General features: G+C 49.7%; 1 protein-coding gene across 2 annotated transcripts in view; it reads left to right on the top strand.

Moving 5' to 3' along the window:
* The first annotated feature begins 7870 nt into the window (after positions 1-7870).
* Positions 7871-16527, top strand: part of Slc45a4 (solute carrier family 45 member 4) — a 74620-nt gene continuing 65963 nt past the window's right edge. The window contains exon 1 of one of the 2 annotated variants that reach the window (XM_036208141.1): positions 7871-8512. The gene's annotated coding sequence lies outside the window, so the exon portion shown is untranslated. The remainder of the gene's footprint in view (positions 8513-16527) is intronic. The other variant, XM_036208140.1, reaches the window with a different exon arrangement.

Raw genomic sequence — 16527 nt, 5'->3', positions numbered from 1 at the left:
CAGAGATGGTTCAGGTCCCTGCTCAGTCCCTTGCTCATTGTCTGACCCCAGGCCTGATACCTCAGCTATCTCTGTTTTCTACAGAGGGGATGCTGACTGCACTTGGCACAGGACTGCCATATGCACAAGGCAGCATGTTCTGTTTTGTTTTGAGACAGCGTCTTAGCCTCCAGTTCAGGATCCTCCTGCCCCTGTCCCTGCCTCTGAGTGCTAGGATGACAGGCCTTTGCCACCATGCCTGGCTTGTGAGGCAGCTTTGATTACACAGAGCCTGAATTGTTTGTTTGGTTTTTGGTTTTTGGTTTCTCCGTGTAGCCCTAGCTGTCCTGGAACTCGCTCTGTAAACCAGACTGGCCTCGAACTCACAGAGATCTGTCTGCTTCTGCCTGGGATGAAACGCACGTGCCACCACTGTCCTGATGACCCTAAACTCCTCATTCTCCTGCTTCTACCTCAACAGTGCTGAGATTATAATTACACAACACTATGTCGATCTTTTTTATGGTGGCTGACGTTTGTTTTATCACTGTGTGGCCCAAACTAGCTTCAAACTTGCATGACCCCTCTTGCTTCAGCCTCCCTTTCAAGTACTAGGATTACAGATGTGTACTATCATGCTAGGTTTATCCTAGGGACTTTCCAATGTTGATGCTGTCCTGAACAGCCCTGTGCCTCAGTGGATCCTTCACAATCAGTTCCCAGTACCCTCACCACAGAGCTGGAGCTATGGGGACAGACTTTCTTCACAGATGAGGAGACAGGCTTGGGAAAGGCCTCACCTGCTATGCAGAGACAGCCAAAGGACTTAGAACTTCCAGGGAGATATACTTACATGGGAAGCCACGTGACCCCCAGGTGTCCATATGACCTGGGTCACCCTAGAAATTGTGTGACTAGCCGGGAGGTGGTGGCACACGCCTTTAATCCCAGCACTCAGGAGGCAGAGGCAGGCAGATCTCTGTGAGTTCGAGGCCAGCCTGGTCTACAGAGCAAGTTACAGGATAGGCTCCAAAAGCTACATAGAGAAACCCTGTCTTGAAAAACAAACAAACAAAAAAGAAATTGTGTGACTATGCCCCACATGGTTCCATGAGCTTGGAAGGATTTATAGGCTCCTGAGGACTCCAGCAGTCTCTATTCTGTGGCCAATTCTGGAACCTAAATTTCTGATGTGGATCTGTTCTCAAGCCTAAGACTTTTTAATTAAGGCTCCTCACTGCTGAGACCCTTGGACTGATGACCTGCAAGATTTCAGGTCCTACTGTGGGAGGCTAGAGGTCATTGACTTGCTGGAGGGAGATCTGGCCAGTGAGTATAGGCTCACTCACTCTCATCCTAGGGAGTTTCCCTACTCTGTGGGGCTCCCATCCACTTCATTCCTGGTGGGGCTTACAGCAGAGGGGGACTTCCCCAGGGCACTTAAACACAGCTAACTAGGGAGAAGGGTTCAGGGCACTCGACGCAGCTGGACAGCCTCAGAGCAGAGAAAGGGGTGTGGCTCAAAGCAGTTGCTCAGAATCCTTGGCACTTCCCTAAGTATGCTAATCGAGACAATGAGGAACTGGAAAATACGAATTTTTAAAAAGTGTTTATTGCTGTTGTTATTGTTTAATGTAGACTGGGCATGGCGGTGCATGTCTGCTGTGATCTTGGCACTCTGGAAGCAAGGGCTGGAGTGTCAGGAATTCAATGCTACTCTGGGTTACTTAGTGAGCTTGAGGCCACTCTGGGCTACAAGAAACCCTGTCTCAAAACAAACAAAAGCAAAACAATTGTATCAGCAAAGGTGATTACCTAGGGACTGTCCAGGTGGGACCTAGCCTATGTCGTCTTCTTTAGAGTCACCGTCCCATGCCCAGCATTCAGCCTGCGGTCCCCAGAGTGAATTTGCCTTGGGATTGAAGGGATCTGACAAGGTAGGAAGGGGCCCCAATTAATGACTGGGTGTGCTTGTTGCTACTGTTGTTATTGTTGTTGTTTTGTTCAGTTGTCTGTTTCGTGACAGAGTCTCACTATGTGGCCCAGACTGGCCTCCTACTCTTGATCCTGTGGCCTCAGCCTCAAGCCTCCAGGTGCCAGGATTACAGGCGTGTACCTCCACGCCCAGCTCTGTGTTGAATTTTAATCACGGTACAATCTGAGCCATTCTAATTTATACAAGGCTTCAATGCACATCGCCTCCCTCCCTTCTCGGGAACCCACAAGTCCAAGGTTATCACATATCAATCTGACATTTCCATGGCCGCAGAGAGGCAAGAGCACTCCCAGAAGAGTTCAAAGGTGGGTTCAGAGGGTAGGAGGACAGCCAGGCATCTGAAGAGTCAAAGGAAGGTCCAGGAAAGGAGAGACGAGACAGACCCTTGGGAGTGTGTCTTAGATGCAACAGCTTTCCATCCTTTCTTTCCCTTGGGGCCACCTTTCTCCCCTCAACCCTCAGCTCTTCCTGTAAGCAGAGGGGATGCTCAGCTTAGACATGTTCCCTCCACACTTTAGGTTCTTCATCTGTGAAAGGGATCATACCAGTGCCCAAAGTATGGAGGATTAAGAGCAGGGTGTGGACAGATGTGAGTGGGTGGAGTCCATCTCCTTTGCTGCTGCATACTTCTTTGAGCACTGTCTGCCCCTCTGCTGTGGTCCAGCGGGTTTCCTAGGCATTCCAGAAGTGGGAGTCTCCCTTTTCTCAGCACAGATCGAAGAGCAGTTCAGGGAAGCCCACCAGTTTGTAGCTGTCTTGGGGCAGCCTACCATGCATTGATGCAGAGTGGGCACAGACATCCGTGCCCCCCCACAAAGGGCCATCATTTCTTCATGTGTAAGGCACAGTGTTGGGCAGGGAAGGAAAGATCCTGAACAACGAGAAGCAGAATCCTCCCTTCCTTCATCTGCCATGCTGCTCCCCCGACTGCCTAACCAGATGTGCCCCAGGGGTGAGTCTTGGCTATGCCATCTACTGCTGCTGCACAGCGGCAGGTACAACATCTTGTGCCCCAATTTTCTTGTCTCAGGGGAGCATACGCACACAGAGCCAAACATGAAAGGAATGCAGCAGGCCTCCACAGGTGACATGGGGTGACATTCAGGCAGCAATGAAGCCATTGTGGCATGCCAGGCTCCTAAGCAGCTGGGCGGTCAGTGTGCTTTACAAACAGGGACGTGGGATTTGCTATATAGTTTGTGGTACCCTTGTTTTAAAACAAAACAAAGCAAAACTGCTGAGCATCTGGGGCTCAGTGGTTAAGAGCATGTACTACTGCTCTTCCAGAGGACCGGAGTTCAATTCCCAGCACCTCCATTAAGTGGGTGGCTCATAACCACTTGTAACTCTGGCAGAATCGGAAGCTTGTCCTTTCAGCTTGACTGGCAGACTGGGGAGCTCTGGAGATGACCTTGTCTCTGCTCTCCAGTGCTGGGGTTACAACACGTGTAGCTGTGTCAGGCTTTTAAAATATATCTGTATATATATATATATATATATATATATATATATATATATATATATTTTAAACTGAACCCAAGTGTGGGGGACCCACCCTCACCTTTTCCCCCAGGGTACTCTTGAGGAGTGAGGGATAAGAGGTTTAGAGGAAAATATAGAGGGGAGAGAGACAGATAGGAACACAGGATAGCCTCAGCAGGAGGGCCTGGATCCACCAGCCCCTTCTGTCTCGTCTAAAGGGCTTTTAAAATATCTATTTATTTATTATGTTTACAGAAGAGGGTGCCAGATCTCATTACAGATGGTTGTGAGCCACCATGTGGTTGCTGGGAATTGAACTCAGGACCTCTGGAATAGCAGTCAGTGCTCTTAACCTCTGAGCCATCTCTCCAGCCCTAAAGGGCTTTTTAAAGGAATGCCAAGGGGTGGAACAAAAGACCTCCCTTGCACAGCCAAGTGCAGACCCTTCCAAACACCTGGTAACCACACACGTGGTCAATCCATCCCCTTACACAGCCCTGCTGGGTAAAGCAAGCTCAGATCTCACTGGGAAACCTCAGTGGGCTCCCACAACCCAGTCCTCTGGAAGAGTTGCCAGGGATCTTAACCTCTGAGCCATCTCTCCAGTCCCATGTTGTCAGGCTTTTTTAAATGTAGGTTCAAGGGATTCAAACTCAGATCCTCACGCTTGCAGAGCACAAACACTCTTATCAACTGAGCCATATCCGTAGTCCCTCTCCAGCCTTTTATGTGATATCTCCATCTAGTTCTAGACTATAGAACTGAACTCCGGAGCTATTTCCACACCATTTAATCAAGCACTGATCGCCTCTTTGTAGCTTTCTTCAGAGTTTTGCCACAGAGCCCAGGATGACTTGTGGCAATACTCCTGCCTCTGCGCCCCACGTGCTAGGATCGTAGGCATGCGCCGCCACACCCAAGCTTAAGCACGTACTTTCCGTGCGTGCGGTCATTTATTCTTTGAGAGATGTTTGCTGAGGGTTGGCTCAAAGGCTCAGCCAGTAGAGAAATATTTCCTGAGTGCCTACAGCACCTCAACTCTTCTGCTGGCCTCACAGCAGTGGTTACTAATGCTCACTCATCTTACCACTGTGGCATCCTTAGGGAGAGGAGTTCCCAGTTCCAAGTAGCGGAGTCCTGTGTGGCTGGAGGACACGGCTCCCATGCACTCACTCCCTATCTGCTTGCTGATGATTGAAGGTGAAAAAAGATCAATAAATATCATCAGTTAGTGAATAATTAAACGAGTTTCTAAGCTGGTCCTTGGTACTTGTTCCTGTACTGTCTTTTTCAAAGGCATCTTTTTTTTTTTTTTTTTTTTTTTTGAGCTGGATGTGGTGGTACATACCAAAAGAATAAACTCATCCTTTGAAACAGGGGGAGTCTGAGGCCAGCCTGGGCTAATGAGACCTTGCTTTAAACAACAACACAAATGAAAGATACCTTTTAAAACGCTGGTGTAGCAGTGTCTGCCTACAATCCCATAATCTGGGAGGTGGAGGCAGGAAGATCAGGAGTTCAGGGTTACTCTTAGTGAATTGCAGGCTAGCCTGCTCTATATGAAACTCTGTTTCAAACAAAGGTTCTTATTTTATGTAGTCCTCAATGACAACAGAGAACCATATTTTAAAGAAAAGATTTATTATTTTAAATTATGTGAATGTCTATATTGTCTAGTACAGGTGTCTGGGAAGGCCAGAGTTGGATCTTCCTGGGATTGTAGCTACAGATAGTTGTGATCCACTGATGGGGTTGCTGGGAACCAAACTCGCATCCTCTGCAAGAGCAGTGTGCGTAACCACGAACTATGTCCTATAGGCATGCTCATTTCCCGATGACCTCAGATGAAACTGCAAGCCAAACATCCACCAGGGAGGGGCAGGTGAGATGACTCAGTGGGCAGAGGGACTTGCTGCTAAGCCTGACAACCTGAGTTTGTCCCCTGAGACCATCAAAGGACTAGAAAAATGGTTCACTGGCAAAAAACACATTCCGTTCTTGCAGAGGATTTAGCACCCATGTCAGTGCCTTACAACCACCCACAACTGCAGCCCCACCTCTTGTAGCCTCTGTGGGCACCTGCACACACATGCACACACCCACACGCATGCATACACATACACACGTAATTTAAAGAAATCCTCAAAAAACAGCCAGTCAACCAAACAACAGCAATAACAGCAAAATGTCAACGGGGGTGGGGGGAGTGGGCAGCCGGGGGGGGGGGGGGCATGCCTTCATTGATGATCACTCATGAGTCACACACAGGAGTGCACAGTTGGAGAAACTGTCACGGACTGAATACAAGCACCCAAACCAGGAACTAGGAACCAGAAGCACCACCACGCTCTAGACTCACCCACCATACCCACTTCCTGGTTCCAGCACCCTCCCTCAAGCTTAGCTACTGTCCTGACACCTACATCATCCAGCTACACACATCTACAACTCTATAAGCATGAGACATAGATTTTTTTTTTTTTTTTTTTTTTTTTTGAGACAGGGTTTCTCTGTGTAGCCCTGGATGTCCTGGAACTCGAACTCATTATGTAGACCAGGCTGGCCTCGAACTTGTAGAGATCCACCTGTCTCTGCCTCCCAAGTGCTGGGACTGAGTTTCCCCACTGATGGGTGCCTCGCTCTGGTCTGATATCTTTTGCTCAAAGTCATTTGTAAGAGTCACCCATATTTGCCAGGCAGTGGTGGTGGCACACACCTTTAATCCCAGCTCTTGGGAGGCAGAGGCAGGTGGCTTTCTGTGAGTTTGAGGGCAGCCTGGTCTACAAAGCAAGTTCTGGGACAGCCAGAGCTGTTACACAGAGAAACCCTATCTTGGGGGGGGGGGGAGTCACCCATATTCATTTGTATGTAGTTGTAATTTTTAAAATTTATTTATTTTTATTTTGTGTGTATCAGTGTTTTGCCTGCATGTATGTCTGTGTGAGGACGTCAGATCTTGGAGTTACAGACAGTTGAGAGCTTCCATGTGGGTGCTAGGAGTTGAACCCAGGTACTCTGGAAGAGCAGTCAGTGCTCTTAACCGCTAAGCCATCTCTCCGGCACCCATAGCTGTAAATTATTCACTGTCAATCCGATGAATGGATATGGCACAATTTATATAACCCTTTAATGATGGACATATTATCACAGGACAGTTTCCAGTTTGAGGCCACTCTAAACATCACTGCTAAGAACAATGAAAGTGCTGGGCATTGAGTCCTTTAGATTCCCAGGGTGGGCATGGTGTGCCTCAGAAGGCAGAGGCAGGCAGATCTCTGTGAGTTTGAGACTAACCTGGTGGACATATTGAATTCAAGCCCAGCCAGGGCTACATAGTAAAATCCTGTCTCAAAAACAACCAACCAAACCAAAAACAAATAAAAAAAAGCAGATATCCCCGTGGTGGTGAGTCTTACATTTCCATAGCAGTGGACAAGCTTTCCAGTTGCTCCCTATCTTGCCAGCACTTGGCATTGTCAGATTTTCCCATTTTAGCTGTTCTGGAGAGTGAGCAGGACATTTTCTAAATTCCTTCCAAGTTTTTCAGATAGATCTTAGATCTTAGGATTTCTGGTTTACAGATGAGGACATCAGGGCCCTGAGAGGTGCAGTAATTCGTCCAAAGCCACTTAAACCTTGGCATGGACTCAGGGCTAGGATGCCAGCAAGGCTGTCTGACATCACCCATCATTTCTTATATCTGTCCTGCCCCCTTCCGGACCTGGCCTTGTTTGGCTTCTCAGCACTGGGGAGAGATTGGCTCTGGGGCCCAGGTTTGTGTGCCCTGGGCATGTATGGCTCACATCCTACCCAACTGTCTACTGGGCTCACAGGCTTAAGCGGACGTTCCAAGTGCTTCAGAAAGGAGAGGTGCCCAGAGAGGGCGATGGTTGAGAAGGAGTAAGTAAGGATGGGGAAGTTAGAAGCAACCAGTTTGCTCTCAGGAGGGGTGCAACTCTGTTGGCGGAAGGTGAGCACAGATCGCTACACAGCTGTGGCCTGGAGAGCCTGAGGGTGTCTGGCAGGAAAAGCAGGCGAGGGCGGCGCATCCCACAGCGGCCTCCAGAGCCCACCACCAGGCCCTGGGCGGGGCGTGGGGAGGGGAGGGGCCTACTTAGGGGGCGTGGCCGCAGGCCGCTGCCGACCAATGGACGCGCGCTGCTCAGGCCCCGCCCCCCGACTCTGCTGCATAGTCATGAGGCGCAGGCCGGCGCTGCGTCAGCGGAAGCGGCGCGCAGCGGCTGTTTCCGACCTGATAAAGCGGCGTTGTCCCCGCGCGCTGGCCACAGCCTCGCAGCGCTCCCTCAGTGCCCGAGTCGCTGACTGACGGACCCGCCCGGCCGGCCGCCGCCGAGGGCGCAGCCGCCGCCCGGACGCCCCGCCGCCGCCCCGGTGCGCCCGGGGCCCCGCACCCCAGCCGCCAGCCAGCCCCACCAGCCCCGCCAGCCCCGCGGCCCCGGCTGGAGGAGACAGGTGAGCGGCCGCACCTGCCGCCCCGCCCCCTCCGCGCGGCCCGGGCCTCGAACCGGCGGTCCGACCGACCCCGCGTCTTCCCCTGCCCCCACCCGGCCGCTGCGCTGCAGCCCGCACCTGCCCTTGCTCGTCCGCATCTTCGGCCCCGCGGCCGCGGTGTATGCCTCCTAGCGCACCGGCCCGGGGCCACCCCAGCGCTCACCTCTCGCCCCTGGCGCTAGGTGCGCACCCTCCTCTGCCCAACCCTTTGCTAACTTCTGGGAGTTCATCGGCTCTGGGCCCACCACCTTGAAATGCTCCTGGGTCACCGCTCTCTATCCTTGTCCCCCAACATCCATTGCTTGCAGCGCTGCTAGCTGGTGGCCTGACCCTTTGCGGCCACCTTTAGTTCCCGAAGCCCACCTCGTCCCTGGAGAAGACTACGCTCCAGGTGCAGAGCCTCGGATTTGGAGAAGCCCCCGTCCCACTCCCCGAGACCCATCTTCCTCAAGTCCCTTGAGCTTAACCCATTCCTCTCCAAGGTGTGCTGCGATAGATGGGCACCCAGAGAGCACACTCCTGCGGAGGGCTTTTCCAGGGGAGGTATGTGCAAGTTGGGGAGCACAGCCTGCTGGTTAGTTATTTGTAATAATTCTAAAAGGTGGGGCCAACCATGGGTGGGAAGAGGCGCTAGGTCTCCTGGGGAGTCTGGGTTTTTTGTTTTTTTTTTTTGCTTTCCCTGTGGGATACTGATGGAGTGTGGCTTCAACTTCTGCCTCAGTTTCCCTTTCTGGTACCCTAGCTGACCACACACCAGGGATTCTAGCTCCTTGTTACTAGGGTATTCAAAGACGAGTGCCTGGCAAATAGAATTTTCAGGATAAGCCATTGAAGCAGTTTCTAGTGGTCCGTGTAGGCCCAGAAACTCAGAGGGTGGGCCACAGTACACCTGGGTCGCCCTCCTGCACGGTGAAGTGTGTTCTAAGCATATTCCCTGCAGCTGGCTCCACTGTCTGCTGTCAGGTAGGGTGTGGTGGAAGTCTTGTCTTTTCTCTGTTGTGCTTTCTTACTACGAGAAAAAAAAATAAGTAAAAAGCTGGAGGGGTGCCTTACTGATTAAGGGTGACAAATGGCTGGTCCCTGGAACTGGGAACAAATGTGAACACCCTTAATTTGCTGCTTCGATCTGAATCCTGCATGAGAAGAGCAAGTTGATTAAGGCTTTGCAGAGAGATTTTGCACAAGCTGCTGAGAAGTGGGGAGAGGCAGTGACCATGGCCTGAAGCTGTGGGCTCCAGGTGGGAAGAGACCCCGACATAATGAAGAAGTCAAGTGCTTTGAGGGAGAGATTGGGGGAAGTAGGTCATCTGAAAAGCCTCCACTTTGGTAGCGTGCATGCCGATTGTTTTTGTGACCGCTGCTGAAAAGAAGTTGTTCCTTTGAAAGGTTTGAAATTCATGTTAGGTAAACATGGCGGTGATTTATTTGGGAGACATCCCTGCTTCAACCTCTGGGACTGTGGAGGGAGGCTGCCCAGGGCTAGCACCCAGTGCCGTGGAGGATTCACTGGCTTCCCTTGCAGAGATGCTGTGTGCTGCAGCTTTGCCCCTGTCGCATCGTGAAAGCAGATCAGAGATTGGACTGGGTGATCTCCAAGGTAGCTCGCTTTTAACACCCTCCAACTTTGCTTATTGGAGGGGAGGGAGTGGGGGAAGGGCTGAGGGAGCTATAAACCGGTCTTGCCCTTCTCTGTCTGCCCTGCAGAACTGCAGGGGAGGAGGGGGGCTGTGATGCTGCAGCTCCTGGTCTCCTATGCAGGAAAGGAGCATCAGAAGGTATTTGAGCTGGTGTTTAGGGATGCTGAATTGATTTCATCTGTGTTACCCAGACGGCAGATGGGAGGGTTGAGCAAGGGCGGTGGTAGGGTTTAGGATGCCTCTGCCTTCTCACTGTCCTGAGGACCCTGGTGCCCCAGCTTTGGGTGGCCAGCAAGGGGTGGTTTTTGACAGCTTTGTGGCCTGGCATTGAAGAAGAGTGATTGGTGATCATTGTAGGTGGCAGACAACCCCAAATTGCTAGTGCCCTCCTGGAGAACACCCATGGCAGAACCGTGCCTGTAATTTGTGGAACCAGAATGTGCTAGAAGCTGTGTTCTTGTTAAGGGTGGGTGAAGATGCTGCTCCATGCTCGCCTCCTGTGGTTCCCCCGATTTTCTTTCTTTCTTTCTTTTTTTTTTTTTTTTAAAAAACATAATGTAATTATGTTGACAAGGGTGCACTTAGTGATATGCCATTAGGAGACTCGACTGCAGGCCAGGCGACACGAATGTTCATTGGTGTCCAGTGAAGGTTCAGTAGTGGGGACAACCTCATGCATGAAGAGCCATCGTGGGGGTGGAAGACCCCATAAGCCACAGTCTACAGAGGGCTCAGCTGAAGCACCTCCCCCCACCAGCTCCCAGACAAGCTCCTCTTGTTTGCATTAGCGTAACTGCTCCACCAAAGTCAATGAACAAGGATCTTTTTAAATGGGAACTTTCAAAATGTGCCTCGGGTGCCCCCCCCTACTATCAAGTTCTGAGCCCTGTGATACTCCTTTCAGAGAAACTTGAGGCCTCTTCCATGCTGGTGGAAAGGACAGCCCTGTTCCCAGCCTGAGGAACCTGGTCAGGCTCAAGACAGGCACCTTTTATGTGAAGGCTGGAGTGTGCCTGGGGTTTGTTATATTTGGGATTTTTTTTTTTTAAAGACTGGGTCTCCTAGCTGAGACTAGCCTTGGACTCCTGATACTCCTGCCTCTACCTTCCAGGTGCCTCCTCCTGACAGGGGCTGGAATTACAGTTGTGTATCGCCATGCCTGGCTCTATGAGGTAGTTTTAAGAGTAAAACACTGGAGTATTAGAAAGATCAATGCAGCAGGATTGAAAGTTTAAGGCTAATCTGGCATACATAGGGAGACCACTCTTTTTAATTTTTAAAATTTAGTTTTGTGTGTGTGTGTGTGTGTGTGTGTGTGTCTGTCTGTCTGTCTGTCTGTCGGTCTTTGTCTTTGTGTGGGTATGTACATGAGAGTGTAGCTGCCTGCAGAGGCCAGAGGTGTTAGCCCCCACTTCCCCCTGGAGCTGGAGTTCCAGGTAGCTGTAAATGGGCTGACAAGGATGCTGAGCATCAAGCTTGGGTCCTCAGGAAAAGCAATACATGGTCGTAACCACTGAGCCACCTTTCTAGCCCGAGGGCCTATTTAAAAAATGAACTGGGAGACTCAGCAGGCATAGCCCACTTGTGTGTGTGTGTGTGTGTGTGTGTGTGTGTGTGTGTGTGTGTGTGTGTGTGTTAGCTTTCCTCTTGCTCCTTTTCAAGGGGCCACTTCTGTTCCCTGGTGGCTCCTTGAGAGCAGTGGCCAGCCTTATGCCTTCCTTGGAGGGTGTGGGTGTTAGTGCCTCAGCATGTCAGGGGAGCACTGTATCTTGCTGGGCTGTTGACAGCTGTGGGGAAGGACACAAACCCTGAGTCTGGAGAGAGGATAGTCCCAAGTTGCCTGTAGCTCAGCTACTGCTTGAGGTGGTTGTTGTTTGTTTGTTTTTATTTATAATTTTTTATGTGTATGAATGTTTTGTCTGCATATATGTATGTGTACTACATGTGTGCCTGGTGTTACACAGGATCTCCTGGGGCTGGAGTTACAGGGGCTGTGAGTCACCCATGAGAGTGTTGGGAACTGAACCCAGGTCCTCTGCAAGAGCAACAAGTCTCTAACCACTGAGTCAGCTCTCCAGCCTATTTTGTTGTTGTTTTTTTGAGACAGCATCTCAGATAGCTCTTGCTTGTCTTGAATTCATTGTGTAGCCAAGGCTAACCTTGAATTTCTGATCCTCCTCCCTCTACCCTACAACTGTTGGGATTCCCAGCATGAGCTGCCACACCTGGCTCAGTTTTTTTTTTTTTTAAAGGGGGCTAACACTCTCTTTATCTTGTGCATCCTTATTTTTTGCTAAGTGTGACCTCCAAGTACAGGGGTCTGAGGGTGCCAGGCTGCCCACAAGTATAACCCAGAACCCTCATGTTCCCTGGGATGTGCTTTACTTTTTGTTTGGTTTTTGGTTTTTCGAGACAGGGTTTCTTTAGGCTGTCTTGGAACTCACTATGTAGACCAGGCTGGCCTCGAACTCAGAGAGATCTACCTGCCTCTGCTCCTGAGTGCTGGGATTGAAGGAGTATACCAACATTGCCCAGCTAGCTGCTTTACCTGTTTGATCCTTAAGCTTGGCTTCCTTGCCTCTTCAGGCCTGGGAGACATTGTGCAGACTAGGCTTCCCTGTTCTTTAGCTGAACCCCCACATCTGTGGAAGGATTTGCCCAGCTGGGTGGTTGGGTAGGGCAGGGCGCCGGCAAGGTGCCTTTCTATGCCGGGATCCTGCATGGCCGATGGATCCTACATGGCTAGCCCCTGGCTTGAGTTTTTGTAGTTTGTGTCTCTTGAACTTGCAGCCACGTGATTCGGTTAGCCACTACATCCCCCGTTTCAAATAAGGGAGAATCTTGGGTAAGAAAAGCCACACTTTGAACTAGAAGATGAAGAGGCCTTGAGACATTGAGGTAGGCAAGCATTTGGTTCTGTGTAGTGGTCACTGTACTTTGTGTACAAGTCTTACTGCATAATTTTAAGCAGTCACTTAGATGTTGTAAGCCAAAGTATAATAAATAGCTCTCTGTTGCCAACAACTTAGTCATCATTTGAGGGAAGTGCAACCAGTCAACAGAGTATGATTTTTGGTTTGGAATAAGGAGAGAGTATTTTTCCATCAATTTTTTGACAACCAGGATTGAATTTTGGGCCTCCAGTGTGGTACTCACTCACACACCACCTCTGCATGACACCTGCAGCTGTCCATCAGCTGTTTGTATGTGGTGTATATATGCGTGTTCGTGTGTGTGTGTGTGTGTGTGTGTGTGTGTGTGTGTGTGTGTGCGCGCGTGCAAAGGCCAGAAACTGATACTGGGTATTTTCCTCTACTGATCTCTACCTTAATTTTGAATTAAGGTCTCTTACTGAACCTGGGGGCTGGCCAGTGGGTTCCAGGCATCCTCTTGCCTCTGCCTTCCCACTCCAGTGCTTAGGTAAAAGGTATGTGCCACCATGCAACTGTGTAAATGTGGGGGTCAGAGGACAGCTTTGGTGTTGGTTCTCTCCTGCTTTCTGTAGTTTGCCAGGCTCACATGACAAGTACCTTTTGTTATCTGCTGAGCCATCTCATTGACCCTCCATCTATTAATTAATTAACTAATTAATTAATTAATTTTTGAGGGCAGGGTTTGGCATCTGTACTGGAAGTAAAATCACTGGTATTAGACAAGGCTGGGCAGGTTAGCCCACACTGGTAATCCCAGTGCTCAAGAAGCTGAGTCAGAGAATGGCCCAAAATTTGAGGTCAGCCTGGGCCACATAATGAATTCTAGGCTAGCCTCGGGTAAAGACCAACCCTTCCTCAAAACATCAGGGGGAAGAATAAGTATAAAGCCAGGCATGGTGGTACATACTTGTAATCCTAGCACTCAGGATGCTGAGGCTGGAGAGTCGAACGAAGCTGGGCATAGGAAAGACTAACTGAATACCAGAAGAAACTCCTACCTGACGTAGTGAGTTAAATTTCCTTAAGAGAGGTGTCCCCATATTTTTTTGCACAAGTGCTCCCATACTATAGCTTTGAAAAACCATGGGCACATTCAAAAGTTTGGACATATCTAATTCTTTTTGTCCCAATTTTTTTTTGTTTGTTTTTTTGTTTTTTCAAGACAGGGTTTCTCTGTGTAGCCCTGGTTGTCCTGGAACTCAACCCTGTAGACCAGGCTGACCTTGAACCCACAGAGTTCCACCTGCCTCTGCCTCCTGAGTGCTGGGGTTAAAGGTGTGCGCCACCACTGTCCAGCTCCAATTTTAAATAGCTTTAAAAGATGTCATTTGCAGTATATTGCAGGCATTTAAAAGTAAAATCCAATGTCATGCACTTTGGTGATATCATTCCTACCATCAGTGTCCCTTAAAAAGAACAAGAACAAATTGTTAATAGTGTGAAAGTCACAGCCCTACTGATGGCGGTGATCCATTTCCCCATGTGAAATTTTATTTGAATGTCACTTACCTTTATATGGGAAAGTCTTTTTATTGGTAGTTACTTTTGTTCTTTCCTGTGACAGAAGTACATGAAAATTGCAGTTCAGAACATTTCTGTAATCTTTAGGCTGTGTCCAGAAAAGTCGTTTGACTTTGTAATTATTGTCTGCAGACTTGGGCACAGAACCACAACTCATCCTCAGGCCTAGGGAGAGGTTATGGAATGTCTTGGAAAGCCGTGGAACTAGGTCTCAGAGTGGAGTGGCTTAGTGGTGGACCTTTAAGTTGCCTGTCTCAGGGAAAGGACTTACTGAACTGTCTCTGGGACCTCTGCTGCTGGAACATTCTGTGAGAACGGTTGTTGTCTCTGTATTCTCCTCCTCCTCTTCCTTTTTTTTTTTTTTTTTTTTTTTAAGACAGGTACATTACATCAAGCTGGCCCGGAACTTGCAGCAATCTTCCTGCCTAGCCTCCAGGTGCTGGGATTATAAGCATGAGCCATTACACTGTCTGACAGCCATCTTTTTGTCTAGGTGTGGAAGGAACATGAAGGTGACCTTGTGTCTAGGGATGGCCTGCTAGGGACTAACTGCCCGGGCAGTTAGTTTTAGGAGATAATTTGTAGAGACTATACCTGGGGACCCTGAGGATATTCTTGCTGGGTGCCCCCCACTTTTACATGCCTTCTTTGTAGATGCACAGTACTGCGTATCTGAGGAACAAAGGCCTTGTTTCATCGAGCCTGTCACTAGAGATAGTCTGTCTTGCTCCTCCGTATAGTGTTGCATGCTTTCTAAGTGCTCGGTGTTAAATGGCGGAAAGATGGAGAATTTCATAGGCCATTCATGGTTCACTTAGGGGTTTGCATTTTTATTTGGTTTGGTTAAAATGTAAGCCTGTGACATTAAGCCTTGAGTTAAAATTTAATTTGCCAGGAAAAAAAGCAGCAGTAGGAAGACCAAGGTGGTTGAGCCTGGGGCTCCTCGGACTCTTGCTTGGTAATCCCGTGTTCCCATTTGCTCTTCCTCTTTCTGTGCTCTAGGCCTGAGGGTTCCTGCTGGTCCATTGGTGGGCTAGGGATGATGATGAAGAGGACCTGAACTAGGAGACTAGGGTATTGGAAAATTGGGCCTCTTCCTGAGAATCTAGGATGCGCTGGTGTGGAGCACTTGACTGTCCCCAGATGCTGCTAAGGCGTGTAAATGTGCTGGGTTGTTGGGATGTTTAGTATTGCAACAAATGCTCTAACCTCATGCTCAGAACAGAGCAGTGGCTGGAGAGCAGAAAAGTCAGACATACGGGATAGTTTTGTGACCAGAGGGCCCTGTGTGCCCGGCAGTGGGCAGGATATTTTGCTGCTCTAGAGATCCATAGAATGGCCCAGCCTGGCTTTCCACCTATCTCTGGCCTCACTGCTGGTGTGGGTAAAGAGCACACAAGAGCTGGGTGTGGAGGCTCACAGCTATAATCCTACCATTGGGAGTTTGAGATCAGCCTGAGCTACAGAGCAAGACTTAAAACCCAGGAAAGCCAAGATGTCAGCGGAGAGTGCTTGAGCAAGGACATAATAGCATAGGGATGGGACCCTGTCCCTGTTCCTGGGGAAGAGAAGACAACTGAAATCAAAGAATAAGGTTGGCAGAGATGGTGAGAGACACCAGAATATGCAGTCTCATTGGTCTGTCTCCAGCACAGCGGCTGTTTTTAGTTGCCTTGGTATTTCGGGCATCAGGATGGAGGGCAGGGTCTCCTGATTTGGAGAATCTTCGTGTGCCAAAGGAAAGCAGGTACAGGAAGGCATAGAGGCTTTCTTGCCTTAGAAATAACTGCACTCCCCTGGGCTTCCCTCCAGCATGCAAATCTCCTCCCAGTCAGGCAAGTGACAGGAATACTGGAATGACCATTAGTGGTTTTTCATATCGCTTATGTAAAACTGTTTGCATTCAAGCTTGGAATAGGGAAGCCTTCCCCTGCTGAGGCTCTGTATACCTCTGTGCAGTACTCCCCTCTGCTGGATGGAGTCAGGTCAAGGAGTGGGCCAGCCTGTTCTGCCACTGCTCAGCACCATTTGAAGGCAGTTCTGACTTGGAGGGGAGCTTGAACAGGGAGGTCAGGTTGTAGGTCAAACTGTCCTGTTTCCACCATACAGTCTGTATAGCCTGTAATTGGCAGGGGCGTGTATGTGTTGGGGAGGACGTGTGGGATGGGGCCCAACAGTTGTGTCCTTAAGGCAGAGTGCAGGGAATTGCAAAGCTATTGAAAACATTTCCACTCTTGTTGAATGAGTCATGTATAGCTAAAGTGATCTTAATTCTGAAGAGAGTAGGGAGGGGCCTGCACCTTTTACTCTTGAGAGGGAGCTTGGGAGAGCCCAGCTTGTCCTGGGAGGGAGTAGGGAGTGGCCAGCCCTGGCTTTGTGGCCTTGGCCCAGAAACCACCGCTGCTCACAGCCTTAGCCTCTGTGTGATAACCATGAGCCCAAGGGGTATTTGTTCCTGTGGAGTAGG

The sequence above is a fragment of the Onychomys torridus genome, chromosome 16 (genome assembly GCF_903995425.1).
Source record: "Onychomys torridus chromosome 16, mOncTor1.1, whole genome shotgun sequence".
NCBI lineage: Eukaryota > Metazoa > Chordata > Mammalia > Rodentia > Cricetidae > Onychomys > Onychomys torridus.
The sequence above is the reverse complement of the archived record's forward strand: the minus strand, read 5'-3'. Positions and strand labels throughout refer to the sequence as shown.